Source organism: Pristis pectinata, chromosome 14, assembly GCF_009764475.1.
Source record: "Pristis pectinata isolate sPriPec2 chromosome 14, sPriPec2.1.pri, whole genome shotgun sequence".
In the NCBI taxonomy this organism is placed as follows: Eukaryota; Metazoa; Chordata; class Chondrichthyes; order Rhinopristiformes; family Pristidae; genus Pristis; species Pristis pectinata.
Window position 1 is genome coordinate 5,759,140 of NC_067418.1, and position 17,308 is coordinate 5,776,447.

At 42.7% G+C, this 17,308-nt stretch overlaps 1 protein-coding gene across 5 annotated transcripts in view; it reads right to left on the minus strand.

The window, feature by feature from the left end:
• The window catches only part of hipk3a (homeodomain interacting protein kinase 3a), a 244,886-nt gene that overhangs the window by 198,704 nt on the left and 28,874 nt on the right, over positions 1 to 17,308 (minus strand). The window contains exon 1 of one of the 5 annotated variants that reach the window (XM_052029056.1): positions 10,742 to 10,809. The exons of the other annotated variants lie outside the window; for them this stretch is intronic. The gene's annotated coding sequence lies outside the window, so the exon portion shown is untranslated. Of the gene's footprint in view, positions 1 to 10,741; positions 10,810 to 17,308 lie in introns of those variants that run through there. 5 annotated transcript variants of the gene reach the window in all.

Consider the following 17,308-nt stretch of genomic DNA (forward strand, 5'->3'; position numbering starts at 1 on the left):
CAGCCGGTCCACTGAAAGCTGCAATTTGCTGAATACCTTTCATCGGAGGGAAGAGGAAAGACATTTCATGTCTTCTATGAGTCAGTCTATGAAAGCCAGAAGTCAATTTTAGTAGCAGTGGGAAAAGCACACAGACAGCTCATAAAGATATATCACAAAGGGGATTCCACCAGGCAGAACTCAAGGAAGAGCTAAATGAAAACGAAACAAGGTCTGGTATCATTAAGCTCAGTTATGAATTTGTGCTGAATAACATAGAGAAATGCAGTATGCAATGTGTCTAGTCAAACTGGCAACTACAGGTGTACTCAAGTTCCCAACTGCAGCAGGAAAGCCAAGAGATGCTCATGACAAGCCTGAAAGGTAAGAAATTGTGAAACAAGAACAAAAAATGCTGGAAACACTCAAGTCAGGCAGCATCTGTGGAAAGAGAGATTCATTTGCCTTTGTGCATCCCCATACTCACATTCGTGCTAAGTTTCTTCACTTCAATTGCAAATTACTGTTCAACAGGCCTCCAAATTTATCAGGCTGAATGCACTTGCCAAGCCAGATGATACAAAATGAAAAAGAATGAAACTACATTTCATGATCTCAGCCCACCCTAACGAGCCCACCAGTTGGTGTGGTAAAGTAGGAGAAAATATGCTGGTTTCATTCAGTCATCAATTTACATTGAAGCACAGCACTGATTAAAAACATTTAGCTTGTGAAATATTGAATATCAATTTATCTGAGACACCCACTTGGATCTAGATGGCAGATCTCTCAATTGACAATGAACCACACAAACTTTTGCTTACACTAGTCCTTCTGCATGTTTTTAATAAGTCAAAGAAGTGATCTTTATGAAGATAAAATTTAGAGGATGACAATCTACAGATGTCACGAACCAGAACTCACAAGAATTGGCTGCAATTGAACAGAAACTCTGGTCAACAGTATGTATACTGTAGCATCCAGAACTTTTGCAAAATTAATTGGCTAGCATTTTCCCATTTGATCTATTTGAAGTTCCTCAATCCACACCCAACCAGACCAGATTATGCAATACACTTTCTGTTTAGGTGGCTTACAACTTTAAAAGCTGCCTTCAAATTATAAGAATCTCCAAAATAAAATGAATGTATTTAATAGAAAAAATACCCCTATCATTCTTGAACTGCCTTGTGTGATTGTGAGGAATGCAAGGCTAATGTTACTTGAGATCATTTCAAATCACAACAATCTTCCATTGCTGGCTTCAACTGAGCACTAATTTCCGTTTCTTTTTCCCTCTTCAACTTGTTTTTCCAGGCTCGCTGCTAAACCTTAAACTTGTTCCATGATTATATTTTAAAAACAAAGTAAAACTTGACATTACTCTTTCCCTCCATTAGCCTCTTTTACTTGCCTTGTGTTTCATTCTCAGTGACTACAGTGCTTCAAAGCATTCAGCTACAGGCACATGCCAAACTGCATCAATCTGCCACATGAAGCACAGCTACTTGGTTCTAAGATGTCAGCCTTGGTGTCAGTCATGGGTTTGAAGTAGCACCAATGTGTTAGAAGTCTGCAGATTCAAATCTAATTCCAGACACTTGAGCACAAGTGTCTGGGCACATTGCAGCCTTCTGAACTCAACACCAAATTCTACAATTTCAGGTAACTTGATTTCTTGGTCTGTATCCATCTGTGAAATTAGCTCAACTTGATTTTTTTTTCTCTCTGGAAGTGGAGGACAGGCCCAGACTGACCTGCCGGGCATGTCCTCCTGCTCTGTATTTCACAACTCCCACTTTCTTTTGTCTATGAACTCACTCTCTAACTGTTCCCATTCACTCATTGACCAGATGACCAATCTTTACAGCTCATCCCCATGGTCATCCCAGTTTTCTCCTGTCAGAGACATCCCCCCTCCCTGGCCATCCTTGAAGCTTAAATAAACTTCTTTTGTCTCCTTCCCTGTTCTGACAAAGGGTCTTCAACCTGAAACGTTGACTGTTTCTCTTTGCACAGATGCAGCCTGACCTGTTGAGTATTTCTAGCATTTTCTGTTTTACTTTAGATGTCCAACATCTGCAGATTTTTTTTGATTTTCAGCCAATAATGCAGAACACTGTTGGGGCATGCCATCTTTTGGGTGCAATGTCAAACTGAAGCCCCATCACCTGCCAAATGGATACTACAGGTTCAAACGGAATTATGTCAAGAAGGAATTTTCCACATATCCCTAAGCAACATTACTCTATTAACCAAAATGGATCCCCAAAGTACCACCACTAGTACAAATTACCTGGTTTACTTCTCTTACTATTTCTCATGGAACCTTTCTTGCACAAATTGGCTATCCTGCTTCCCAAAGTTATACCACCAACTATGCTTCACAGTGCTTTAAAATGTCTTATTAGTGGATATATCCTTCATCGGAATACCAACTGTACTGAGCTTTAGGCTGGTACAAGTTAACAAAGTTGAGGTTCTAAACATTATTCATGGTCCTTCAGTTCATGAAAAAAAGGAACATACACAACCAGTACGAAGGTCGGTGTAGTCATTCCCCACAACCAGGAGACGCATCTCAGACCCCTTTATCAAATTTTCTCCAGCTATGTCTCCAAATGTCTCTCAAATTTGACTCAGTCCACCTTTTGCAGACAAACCAGGCTTTCATCACTCTGTGCACAAAATTCAACATCTAAATGGAGACACGGGAGATTCTGCAGATGCTGGAATCTGGAGCAACAGACAAAATGCTGGAGGAACTCAGTACAAGAACAGTACACTGAGTTCCTCCAGAATTTTGTTTGTATTTAACGTCTAAATGGTCTTTTGTCCCCCGTCTTTGTAACGTATATATCCATTTAGTGTAGAATTCGTGACCAACTTAGTCATTGGCATAAAGTTTGACTTCTGCTTTCTCAGGCTGGACAGCATATGACACAGACAATGATGCATAGCTATAGATGAGTGCTGGAAAGCACTTGCTAACCAGGCCAATTTTACCTCCATCTCTGACAATGATGATAGCAAATCACCAGCTTTTAAAATAATATCAGTCTCTCACTCATCCATTGCCACCCCTTCACATGCTCTCCACTATCTTGCTGCATCTAAGTATCTACCCAATCTGTTGCAGCTCTTTCAGACTCTAACTTTACCAAATGTCTCTTGTCTCTCAAAAGAGTTGCTGTATTTAGAACTCATTTTTTCAGCACCAGTCTGTGCTGTGTGAAACATTAGATGCTGATTCAGGAAGACAAATAGCAGATATCGAAAGGTCCGTGCTTGGTGACTGAAGAGAGTAGGGCACCTTGCCAGGTTGTAAATTACAACGACGAGGGTGCACAAGTGCACCCCTTCACTGACAACCTTCCTTTGTTTTAATATCTTCAAGTTCCAGTACAATCCGATGAGATAGTACATACATCCCATGCTTAGACGCATAAGGTTGTGGGAGTGGGATGAGGGCCAGGTGGCAACTTGGAATTAAGACAGGAAAGCATACAGTAACAACAGGGTCGGGAGATGCAAGCCCTTTGTCGAAAGCGTTGTTAATTACACATGATAACTTGTTTCCTTTGAAATGAACAAGATTCCGCCTGCAAGAAGGGTGAGATCTGGCTTTCGGGGAGTCCGTATCCATGCAACAACTGTTTTTTCACTTCATTCGCAGGACAGCTGGCAACGTATTACTTATCAATCACAATGATGTATGTCTTGAGTGCCAAATAGATCAGGATGGGTAAGGTCAGCAGATCTTCAATTTACCCTATCATGTTGTGCAGCAAATTACTAACTGCATAGTAGGGGTGTCTAAAACTACAGGGCACAGGTTTAAGGTGAGAGGGAGGAAGGTTAGAAAGGTTCTGAGGGGTAAACGTTTCCACACAAAGAGTAGTCGGTATCTGGAATGAGCTGCCAGAGGTGGTGGTGGAGACGGGAACAGTAACAACATATAAGAGCATCTGGACAGGTACTTGAATGGGCAGGGCAAAGAGGGATATGGAATTATTGCAGGCAAGTGGGATTAGTATAAATAGGCATGATGGTCAGTGTAAGGGCAGTGGGCCAAAGAGCCTGTTTCTATGCTGTACAAGTTTATGATTCTATTGGGAAGACCCTAGTTACACACCAAGGGACGTAGAAAATGAAAATATTTTTGGCAAGTTAGGGAAGAAATGAGTGCATTCAGAAGAAATTCTACAACAAATTTAGAAGGCATAATGTGGTTTCCGCTTTGAGGTGACATCCATCTTTTCTAAGGCAAATACAGAGTTCGGGCCACTCTGTTTACAACAAGTCAGGCCACTCAGCCCAACAGCTCCATGCTGGCGTTGATACTCCACAAGAGCTTTCTCCCACCCTACTTCATCCAACTCCATCAACTGATGCTTCCTCCTCATAACAACATGAAAAATAGGGGCAGGAGAAGGCCTTTGAGCCTACACTATCATCCATAAAAATCTACCTAATCTGATGTTCTCCCTCAGTGCCATTTTCCTGCACTCTCTCCATATCCCTCCATAACCAGAAACCAATTTCCGACTCGAATGAACTCAATGACAGACCATAGCCCTCCAGGGTAGAGAATTCCAAAGATTCACCACCCTGACTGAAGAAATTTCTCCTCATATAACAGACCGCCCCTTGCACCGAGACTGTACATTACATCCAATAAAGTACCATCTGAAGCGTAGTCACTGTTGCAATAACTATCATATCTTCTTCTCTGGACTTTCCAACAAATGGAAACATCTTCTCCAGGTCTATCCTACTGAAGCCCTTCATAATTTAGTTAATGAGTGAATTACTGTTTTTCTGGTCAATCAAACTTCCAAACTAAAGTAAGATTACTTTTGCTGGGAAAGTGAAGACCCCACCGAGTGTTTGGTGTATATTTATTCTGTGTGGAAGATAACCAGTGCATAACAGAAATCAGTACAGCCATGGTTACAGCACCAGTTCACTTTTATACAAACAAGGGAACGAAGTCCCATTAGCAACTATTCCACTTTAGTGGTGTCTGCACACAAGGGTTTGGAGAGGAGGGAAGCTGCAGGAATTATTTCACCTGCTATCGTCAATTTAAGAGAATGGCCACCCAACCAGCCTGTGAAGAATGGCTACATCTCCAACCATAGATCCAACTTGGGATTCTCTTCAAGGGCACCGTTCTTCCTGCTCTTACTTCATATTTGTCTCCCCCAGCAGTAACAGTCGACAGAAGGCAAAACGCAAGGAAAGACAACTTGTACTGACCAGTGCGCTCTCTCATCATTCACTAATATGTTTCCCCTCGACAGAGAGTTCACCAGTGTGGGGATTGTTAAATTAGTAATGAAGATAAAGCCTTCAATGTCTGGGGGAAGTGATTTATATCATTATCTATTTTAAATCAAGATTGTGCTGCATTATCAACACTGTTCTTGTACAATTAACGGTCTGTTCTCTCATTTTAAACCCAGTCACAAATAAAGTTGCAGCCACACAGCAAAATCAAATGATTTTAGCACAAAGCAAAACCTTTCCAACATTGAGTGCCTGGCTTTCAACCGCTCCCTGAGCAATGCATATTCATTCCGTTATAAACTCATACGGAGTAATGGATACCTGTACATAATGGCAAGGCAGTAATCCAACCCAAGGGTTCACGTGACAAAGTGCAAATGCTTCCAAACAGTCACTTTAATATTGGTTGCTTCTGCCCAACTGTGCTCAAAAATAAATGCATGCTAAAACTGACATCCAGGATGAATGAGCCAAAGAACCGCCCAACGAGCAATCTTTTAATGTTGACAGCCAATCATTCAGATTTTAAAAGAAACATCAACTGGAAAATCCAGGCTCGCAATTCCTGATTTATCAACCAAGAATTTTTAAGTATGAACAGCAGACTTTCATGTCACAGATGTAAAAATATTCAGGCTAATAATCCAGCAGCACTAGTTCCAGTATTCTTCCTGACAGCCCCTGCAATAATGGCAAACCATCCATTTCTAACACTGCCTCTCAAGAATATCACGATATGATTCTATATCGAAGGAGCTATTTGGATGCATGTTACTTTTAGAGTCAGAGTCACAGAGTCATACAACATGGAAACAGGCCCTTTGGTCCAACTCATCCATGCCAACTGTGTTGTCCAGTGAGCTAGTCCCATCTCCCAGCATCTGGCCCGTAGCCCTCTAAAACTCTCCTATCCATGTACTTATCTAGATGGCTTTTAAATGTTGCTAACTTGCCCACCTCACCATTATTTCTGGCAGCTCATTCCAAATACACAACACCCTTTATATGATACGCAGATATTTGTTTTTGATACCCAGACATTAATGATTTTCTTTCCCCTATACCACATTCTCCTAACCAATGCAAGACTTTTTTTTTATATATACCCTCTTCAGTACTTTTTTTTCCACAACAGGAAAGTTTAGTGTGGAAAAGCTCATAAGAATTGAGTAGTTGACCAAGACAGTCACAAACAAAATTCACCCCACCTCCTTACCAAAATTATAATTTTAGTTTCTAAGAAGGGATATTAATGCTGCTTCTTCCTGCAGTGCATTTTGTACATGTAACAGCACAGGAGGAGTCCATCAGCTCCGTAACTAATTCAGCCTCACACATCCATCAATTTCCTTCTACCCTATAGTAGTCAATCGACCCACCAACACGTCTTGGGGATGCAGGAGGAAACCAGACCCTTCAGAAGAAACCCACACAGTCACAGAGAGAACATGCAAATGCCACATAAATAACATTCAGGATCAGGATGTGGTTGGTCTACATGGATTTTAGTAAGGCGTTTGACAAGGTTCTGCATGGTAGGCTTCTTCAGAAGGTCAGAGGCCAAGGGATCCGGGGGAGCTTGGCCATGTGGATTCAAAATTGGCTTGCCTGTAGAAAACAGAGGGTTGTGGTGGAGGGCATGCATTCAGACTGGAGGGCTGTGACTAGTGGTGTCCCGCAGGGATCGGTTCTGGTTCCTCTACTTTTTGTGATATTTATTAACGACTTAGATGAGGGGGTGGAAGGCTGGGTTAGCAAGTTTGCAGATGACACAAATATTGGTGGTGTTGTGCATAGTGTGGAGGGCTGTAGAAACTTGCAGAGGGACATTGATAGGATGCAGAGCTGGGCTGACAAGTGGCAGATGGAGTTCAATCCAGAGAAGTGTAAGGTAGTATACTTTGGAAGGACAAACTCCAAGGCGGAGTACTAGATAAACGGTAGGATTCTGGGCAGTGTAGAGGAGCAGAGGGATCTGGGGGTTCATATCCACAGATCACTGCAAGTTGCCTCGCAGGTGGACAGGGTAGTTAAGAAAGCTTATGGGATGTTAGCTTTCATAAGTCGGGGGATCGAGTTTAAGAGACGCGAAGTGATGATGCAGCTTTACAAAACTCTGGTTAGGCCACACTTAGAGTACTGTATCCAGTTCTGGTCGCCTCATTATAGGAAGGATGTGGAGGCACTGGAAAGGGTGCAGAGGAGATTTACCAGGATGCTGCCTGGATTAGAGAGTATGGATTATGAGGAGAGACTAAAGGAGCTAGGGCTGTTCTCATTGGAGAGAAGGAAGATGAGGGGAGACATGATAGAGGTATACAAAATATTAAGAGGAATAGACAGAGCGGACAGCCAGCGCCTCTTTCCCAGGGCACCAACGCTCAATACAAGAGGGCATGGCTTTAAAGTAATGGGTGGGAAGTTCAAAGGAGATATCAGAGGAAGGTTTTTTACCCAGAGAGTGGATGGGGCATGGAATGTGCTGCCTGGGGTGGTGGTGGAGGCTGATACATTGGACAAGTTCAAGAGATTGTTAGATAAGCATATGGAGGAATTTAAGTTAGAGGGATATGTGGGAGGAAGGGGTTAGATAGTCTTAGGTGTGGTTTGAAGGGCGGCACAACATGGTGGGCCGAAGGGCCTGTATTGTGCCGCATTGTTCTATGGTCCTATGGTTCAAACCCTGGTCCCCAAAGCTGTGAAGCAGCAGCACCAACCACTGCATCACCATGTACATCCTGTACAACTCACTGCAAAACCATTGTTTCCCCTTCATGTAATCCAGAAGTCGTGCTATAATGCAGTCCGTTGGTGCTTCCTCTTGCCATACACCCAGCATAAAGCAGTCTTCTGCTGCTCCATACTGTGCATCCTCCATGCGATAACGCAGTCCATTGCTGTTACTTTCTGTGGTACATCTTGTTTAAAATGATGTAGTGCATTGCTGCTTCCTGCAATACAATCTGTGAGCAATCCTGTTTCTCCACCTCATTTCTGTGGTCCACATGTTGAGACATGCAGACTCCTGCACTCCCATTGCCCTATCCCCCACAATTTTGTCATCTTCCCCCCTCCGCCGATCAATTTCAAAACATTTCACCTCGTATAGAACAGTAAACTAAGCCTAGCTGCCTGCACATGATCCATATTCCTCCATTCCCTGCATGTTCATGGGCCTGTCTAAAAGCCTCTTAAATGTCACTACTGTGTCTGCTTCCACCACAGCATGTTCCAGGCACCCACCACTCTCTGTGTAAAGAAAAAAACTTACCTTGCACATCTCCTTTAAAATTTTCCTCTCTCACCTTAAAGCTATGGTCCTCTAGTATTTGACATTTCTACCCCGGGAAAAAGACCGACTATCTATCCTATCCTATGCTTTCTATGCCTCTCATAATTTTATCTTTGGATAAACATATTTTCAGGACTTACCCTGCTCTACCTTCCTGGTCCCTGTTTGTAACTTAGTAGCTTTCACTGACCCCGTTCACTTCTCTGAGATTGGCTCCCCTCCTCACATCACTGGGCACTCATTCTGCCATGATATAACCTGCCCCTTGACAATTTATCTGGATTACCATAATGCCACCACCATTCATTCATTTGAAAACCTTCCCAATAACTGTCACTTGTGATGCTGCTGCAACATTGAATGAATGGAACTAGTGCAAGTTAGGACGGGTAGCAAAGTTTTGGAAAAACAAATTAATATATTGCTTCCTAAACTGTACTCCGTCTAGAATGGAGTGCATTGTTATATCATGTTGTTTACAAGACACTAAGAATTGCACTGAAAACAGAGAGTTGTGGACACAGCCCAACACATCACGGACACCAGCCTCCCCTCCTTGGACTCTGTCTTTACCTCTCGTTGTCTTGGCAAAGCAGCCAGCATAATCAAAGACCCCAGCCACCCCGGTCATTCTCTCTTCTCTCCTCTTCCATCAGGCAGAAGATACAGGAGCCTGAGGGCACGTACCACCAGACTTAAAGACAGCTTCTATCCCACTGTGGTAAGACTATTGAACGGTTCCCTTATACAATGAGATGGACTATGACTTCAAGATCTACCTTGTTGTGACCTTGCACCTTATTGCACTGCACTTCTTCTGTAGCTGTGACACTTTACTCTGTACTGTTATTGCTTTTACCTGTACTACCTCAATGCACTCTGTACTAACTCAATGTAACTGCACTGTGTAATGAATTGACCTGTACGATTGGTATGCAAGACAAGTTTTTCACTGTACCTCAGTACAAGTGACAATAATGAACGAATACAGTCAAATCCAACTGTTTTCAGCTCGTCCTCCAAACAACAGTCACTATGGCATCAGCAGCCACTACATTCGTACCTGCCCATCTCCATTTAAAAACCTGAGCAGTCAAGCAGCAGCTGGCACTTCCTGACAACACAGGAAGACCGGAAAATATGAACAGGTGTAGAGAGAAAATAAAACACTGAAGCCAATTTAGAAACAGAACAAAAGAAATTAATGGCTCCCCCCACGCCGCCGCTCCCCCCCCCCCCACCCTGTTGCTTGAAACTTGGTTGACACAGGCATCAATAAAAATTGCTTGGTGCATGGTATGAAAACTGACTTGTTTCTTAATGAGAGAGGAAGGAACTCAGATAGCCAAGGATGCTCCTGATGCAATCAGCACAAATTAAGAGATACGAGTCCCATAGACCAAACATAGTGGCTGCCTTATCAAGGACTTAGTGAGATCATAAACGACATTTATTTCTTAAATCCAAATACTGTCTTTCAAATGAAGCCTTCTGTAGAGCAAGCTTAGCAGTCAATGCTATAATCAAAGCTAGCCTCAGAGGCACACACTGGTATCCACAGCCATCTTCCCTATCGAAGTTAGCAATGAAGTCACTTTGCATTGGAAACATGCCTGAACATATAAATCAGATACATTCCAGTGCCACAGTGGAAGCATAACCACAGCTTAGGAGACAAAAAAGTAAAACTGAATCATTTTACATTTTATCTCAGGAAGCTAAACACGTTGAATTCTATATACTGTACAGATTGTTCTCAAAGACACAAAATCCTATACCTGGGACAAATTGTCCTCAGCTGCACAACATTCATTACATTGTATGTTTAACCCAGACACCAAATTCCATATGTTTTCAGACCATTAGCAAAGACACACAATTATATATTGTACAGAGCTAGTGTCAAAACACAGAATTTTATATGCTGTAGAAATTGTTCCCTCCGAGGATGCAAAATTATACATCTTGGTTGTGGCCTGTTACCCAGGCTTAATGCCTGGAGGAGGAAAGTAATCGAAGAAATCAAAATTGCTTCCAGTCAAACAAAAGAGAAACTGCTATGATTAGATATCACCATTGAGAAAATATCCTTCCAATTTTTTTTTACTGGAATTTCAAGTTTAGTGAACTGGGAGGAAATACTGTTTTACTTAAGCAGCTTAGTTCCTTAGCTCCTACCTGCATGTCAGCAGTACTTCAGTGGACTGGACTGTGGGGTTTGTCAGAAGAAAGCTGCAAAGACGAAATTGGATACACTTGCAGACTCCTCCATACGCAAGCATTTTTGAGAAGAGGCTCTGAAGGAAAAGCAGCAGACACAACTTTCAGGCCAAGTCAGGAGCAGGCGAAAGAAGCATGTTGCAGAGACTTCGTCAGAAAGGACTGAAACCTAGCTTATTGCAAAGCAGCTGACAGCAAGGCAGCACCATTTGTTCCTCTCTCACCTTTCAAAAGGAGCGAGCCCACATCATCACCTGTACAAACATTTGTGTAAAATTACCAGAGGATTTTTGTTTTACGGGTAGTGCGGTGTCAGTGAAATTCATCCTTTTCACAAGTCACAAATGTACATCAAAGTTCCTTGTAAAACCTTTCGGACTTTTTTTTTCTTGTGATTCATTCTCCCATGACTGAACACCAAAACATTCCACAGCAGGAGCAGTGAGAACCACTTCAAGGATTCAACAAGGCACTGGGGCAAATTCAAAGAACAAATTCTGCACTGACCTCTGCGCACAATTTTCCAGTCTGCACATGCCTGTCATGTAAAATTTGGTTCCTGGAGCAAAGCCTTACAAATAAGCCCTCTATTGCTGGAGGATCAAAAGATCATGATATCATGGTTCCAAAATACACTAAAGAGACTTCTGCACCTAATCCAGACCAGCAGTCTCAATGTAATCCTGAGTGGCAGTCAGTGGGAATGTTAAACTGAAGCCGAAACTGATCTAAAAGATCCCTGGGCACCTACTTTAAAGAGTTCTACCCTGACTTGGTCTTAATCAGCTTCACTAAAGCAAGATTATATGGTCATTATCACACTGCCACAGACAAACTGAATGCTATATTTTCTATATTACTTCACTTCAAAGATACTTTGTTGGCTGCAGTTATTCTGGTAAGTTTTGAGGTCCTGAAAGATATTTTAGAATTAAATGTCGTCATTTAACTATTAACTTTAGTCACCAACATCTGGAAACTCAAGGGAATTTTCACTGCTGCCACTAACAATCAATATATATTATACTCAAAAGGTCAAAATGGAAATAAATTGAGAATCACTCAGAACTCCCCCAGTGACAGACACTCGCTCACCCTGAGCATAGTAAAATGGTCATCACGTTAACTAAAAACAAGATAATAGTCTCTGCTCATCAGCACACGAACAGAGCAGTTTCTATGGCCACCCCTGCTTAAAAGAGAAACTGGCTTCCACCTACATATATGGTGCCTTTCACATCATCCCAAGGATCATTAGAGCATATGCTAAACTGAAGCTACTGTTGTAATGTAGAAAACACTGCATCCAATTTGCAGGACAACCTCCAAGCCCTTCTTCAAAATAATACAATGGGATATCTTACATCTACTTAGACAGCAAATAGTGTCTCGATTACTTGCCCTGAAGTTCCAAGCTCATCGTCAAATGCTGGTCAGAGTAACTAGTTCACAAAACTTGCATGGTCAGAATTTCTGATATCTATTTCTTGACAAAAGAATTCAATTTTTCAACTCGTCAGAGTGAAATTTGAGAGAGGCAGAGACACAAGAGACTGCAGATACTGGAATCTGGTGCAACACACAACGCACTGGAGGAACTTAGCGGGCCAGGCAGCATCTGCGGAGGGAAATGGACAATTAACATTTCATCTGGTCCAGATGAAGGTCTCGACCCGAAACATCAATTGTCCATCTTCCTCCATGGATGCTGCCTGACCCGCTGAGTTCCTCCAGCGAATGTGAAATGTTAACTGGGTTGCTAATCCAGTACCATAACTGCAAACTAGGGTATACCTTCCCAATTACTCCTAGTTACACCATTTCATTAATTTGCTTCCCTCTAATGAAGATTCACCTACCCACAATTTACCTTACCTCTTCACTCACTCAGTCCACACTAGGTGATGTACTGCAAAATCCCTTGATTTTAAGTATACAAAAGAAAACAGCTGCAGTTCCATGCAAAATATTTTTGGTGAGCAATATGCATTGTAACTTATCTCTACCTTACGTCCAATGTTTTTTGTAACATTTCTCTGTCTAATCTGCAAGAGGATTATATTACTGTCCTGGAGGAAAATGGCCAACTCAGCACTAACAAGGGGTTCCAATCTCAGGACATCTTGGCCTTTGGAGATGGAAGCTTTCGCCCTCTGCCACCAAATCAGAACTACTAATTTACTGCCTTCTTCCACTCCTTGGAATGAAAATAAAAAATCATGCAGAACGATACTGCTTCTGAGCACATTTGCAGATTTCAGGCAGTCTCAAACTGTGGTCCTCCAGTGACACTAACACCAGCCCTGATGGAACTGGAGAAGGTAGCAAGTTCAGCTGGCACAGGGAAAACCTGGAGCAGGTGAAAATCAATTGGCAATCTACAGTGCAGTGCAATGTTTCACGTAATATCATTTAGAGACAATAATTATTGGTTTAATGAAGTCATCCAGTGAAGGACTCTATCATATGATTAATCGTTCTCTAGGGCGCAACAAGGGTCATATAGCACACAAAAAGGTCCTTAGGTCCACCAAGACAGTGAAGACCATCAACCAACCATTTCAGACACCCTACTCCAATCCCATTTTCAAGATTCAACTACTCACCTGCACTTCAGGGCCAAATTACAGCAGCCAATTAACCTACCAACCTACGTCTTTGGGATGTGGGAGGAAACCGGAGCACCCGGAGGCATCGCATGCAGTCACAGGGAGAACGTAAACGGAGCACCCAGAGGAAACCCACACGGTGACAGGGAGAATGTGCAAACTCCACACAGACAGCACCCGAGGTCAGGATAGACCCAAGTTGCTGGTGCTCCGTAGAGACAGCATCACTACTAGCTGTGCCACTGTGCCATGCCGGGTGTACAAATTCTGGCCTGTTAGGAAGCTACAGCAAGAAAGCTTCCTACCACTGTAAGCACTTTTTATTAATAAAGTACCTTTGTTATTAACTTAAATTATCAATTTTCCAGAGAAGCGAATGAGGGAGATACTAAGATGTATAGCTCAAATGATTTTCTTCACCAACAGCTGTTACTTTTGAACTATTACTTCAGCCATTACTTAACCTCTTCTACTGCCATAACGTCAACAGAAGGAAGAAATACTTTCAAGATATTCCAAAGCACTTGATAGCCAGTGAAACACATTCTGAAGCACTGTCACTACTGTAATGTAAAAAATATTGCAGTCAACTTCAGCACAGCAAGGGAAAAGTGAAAAAAATTGAAGATGGGAGAAATCTTTAAAGAAAACAGAAAATGACCATCAGGACAAAAGCATCAATGGAGAGAGAATAGAACCAACTTTTCAGGTAAATGACCTTTCATCAGAACTCTGATGGAAAGTTACTGACCTGGAATACTAACCCTGTTTCCCTCTTCACGGTCACTGCCTGACTCATTCGGTATTTCCAGAATGTTCTGTCTTTATGTGATGATTGCCAAACAATCTGCTTCAGTGACATGGATTGAGAATAACATTGTCTAGAAAACTGAGGATAACATCCCTGCTCCTTTCTGAAGTCTTCGAATTATATTCCCTCAAAGGGGAAGGTGGAACCTTCGTTTATGGCTTCAAAAAAGAAAGCATTTTAATACTTCATCACTCCCTCCTGATGCCCAGATGAAGGGTCTCGACCTGAATCATCAACTGTCCATTTCCCTCCACAGATGCTGCCTGACCCACTGAGTTCCTCCAGCAGTTTTTTTTTGCTCCAGATTCCAGCATCTGCAGTCTTGTGTCTCACTCCCTCCTTATCGTACGTTGAGTATTAACCGAGATTTTGTGCTTGAATCTATGGAGTTGGACTTGAACCTAGATCCACCTGACTCAGAGGCACGAGTGCAACCCACTGAACCATCGCTAAGAATGTGGTTTTAGACAGGTGTACAATTGTATCGAGCAGTGACACAATCTTTTTGGATCTTTCTCCAGAGAAATACCTTCCACTGACATATTAAACTCATTGCCATCTTCCTTCCCCGACCAGCATTGCCCTGACCTCTCGACTCTCTGTCCTCTCTAACAGGATGGAGAGGCAAGCCACACAGGACTCTGAACCTCACCCCACTGAAGGAACTCAGTGGGACAGACACAGTAAGTGTCCACACACACCCAAACTACCAGGGTAAATTCCTGGGTTCCTCTTCAAAACAGCACCACAGAACCTTTTACATTCAACTGGAATCCCAAACATGTTTTTATTCTGATAAGTATCCAAAAGCCAATGCAGTAACTGAACACCAACAATTCCCATTTACAAAGCACTTTTAACAAAGAATCTGGATGAAGGGTCTTGACCCCTAACATCGACTGTCTATTTCTCTCCACAGATGCTGCCTGACCTGTGGAGTCCCTCCAGCATCTTGTTCTTTTGCTCTAGATTCCAGCATCTGCAATCTCTTGTCTCCACTTGTTCAAAGACGTAACTTGCTAGGAGGAAGCAAAACTGAGGAGGCACAGGGAAGGAACCACAGGGCTTAGGATCTTGGTACTCAAAGGCATGACTGGCAATGGTGGACGAACAAACTTAGAGATGACCAAAAGGTCAGAACTGAAGGAATGCAGAGATCTAATTCTTGCACAGAGATCTAATTCTTACAAAACTCTGGAGGGGCCAAAAACCATAGAACAGTACAGCACAATACAGGCCCTTCGGCCCACAATGTTGTGCCGACCTTTAAACCTCGCCTAAGACTATCTAACCCCTTCCTCCCACATATCCCTCTATTTTAAATTCCTCCATTTGCTTATCTAACAACCTCTTGAATTTGACCAACGTACCTGCCTCCACCACCGCCCCAGGCAGCGCATTCCATGCACCAACCACTCTCTGGGTAAAAAACCTCCCTCTGATATCTCCCTTGAACTTCCCACCCATTACCTTAAAGCCATGATAAGCATTGGTGCCCTGAGAAAGAGGTGCTGGCTGTCTACTCTATCTAATCCTCTTAATATTTTGTATACCTCTATCATGTCTCCCCCTCATCCTCCTTCTCTCCAAAGAGAGAAGTCCTAGCTCCCTTAGTCTCTCCTCATAATCCATACTCTCCAATCCAGGCAGCATCCTGGTAAATCTCCTCTGCACCCTTTCCAACGCTTCCACATCCTTCCTATAATGAGGCGACCAGAACTGGACACAGTACTCCAAGTGTGGTCTAACCAGAGTTTTGTAGAGCTGCATCATTACCTCGTGGCTCTTAAACTCGATCCCACGACTTATGAAAGCTAACATCCCATAAGCTTTATTAACTACCCTATCCACCTGTAAGGCAACTTCCAGGGATCTGTGGATATGAACCCCCAGATCCCTCTGCTCCTCCACATTACCCAGAATCCTGCCATTAACTTTGTACTCCGCCTTGGAGTTTGTCCTTCCGAAGAGTACCACCTCTCACTTCTCCGGATTGAACTCCATCTGCCACTTCTCAGCCCAGCTCTGCATCCTATCAATATCCCTCTGCAATCTTCGACAATCCTCCACACTATCCACACCACCACCGACCTTTGTGTCGTCTGCAAACTTGCCAACCCACCCTTCCACCCCCTCACCCAAGGCAATAGAGGAAGCTGAAAACAAATGAGAATACGCTCCAGCTTTTGGTGTGCAGCTGGGACCTGCCTATCTTTACCATGAACACACCTTAATTTATTTTTTTGGAAACAATGGAGCTCTTTAACCAGTCTTTCAAAAATCACCTTTGAATCAGCAGGCATTTTGAACAGTTCATACACTATAAGAAACAGCAGTAGGTCATACTTGTCCTTTGAGCTAGCTCTGTCTGATCAATAAGATCATGCCCAGTCTTCACCAAAATCCTACGATCCGTTTCCTCCAGTCCTCTTGGAGCCCCAAAATCTGTCACTCCCAGCCTTGAATAGAATCAATCACTGAGCATTCACTGCCCTCTGAGAAGAGATTTCCAGAGTCACAACACTGAGTGAGGAGAGTTCTCACCCTAATCCTAAATATTATCCTGATCACCCTGAACATACAAGCAGGTGCCTGCAGCAATCCACACCCTCAGAAGTTTTCCATAGCTCTGAAGGGAATACTAATCCAAATAATAGTTGCCTATCAGGTTTATTATCTAGTGGCTTCAGTTCGTTGGTGTAGATGAATGTGCACAACTGTTCAAGTATTCCAATCTCTTCTAAAAATGTCAATGTGGGTTTCATTTACACTACGAATGTAGTGTCAGTGGCTCAATGGTTTCACTTTGCACGGGCATTTGGTTGCAGCAAAACACGGAGTCAGGAGTTCCTCCATGTGTAGCCTACCTCACAGAAGACAGCGAAAGCTTCAACTCCACAACTACAACTGTAGCTTTTTAACATCAGTGGTGAAAACACTTCACACACTACAGCTGCAGGATAAAAGTAGCCTCAATTGTCCACATCTTAATCAGTAATAATTTAAATTACTTAAGCAGATAAAATAAAAGTTGATTTCTTTAAAAACATGGGAACATACTGAAACTGCCCACCTGCTCATCAAGTTAGTAAGATAGACAAGTAT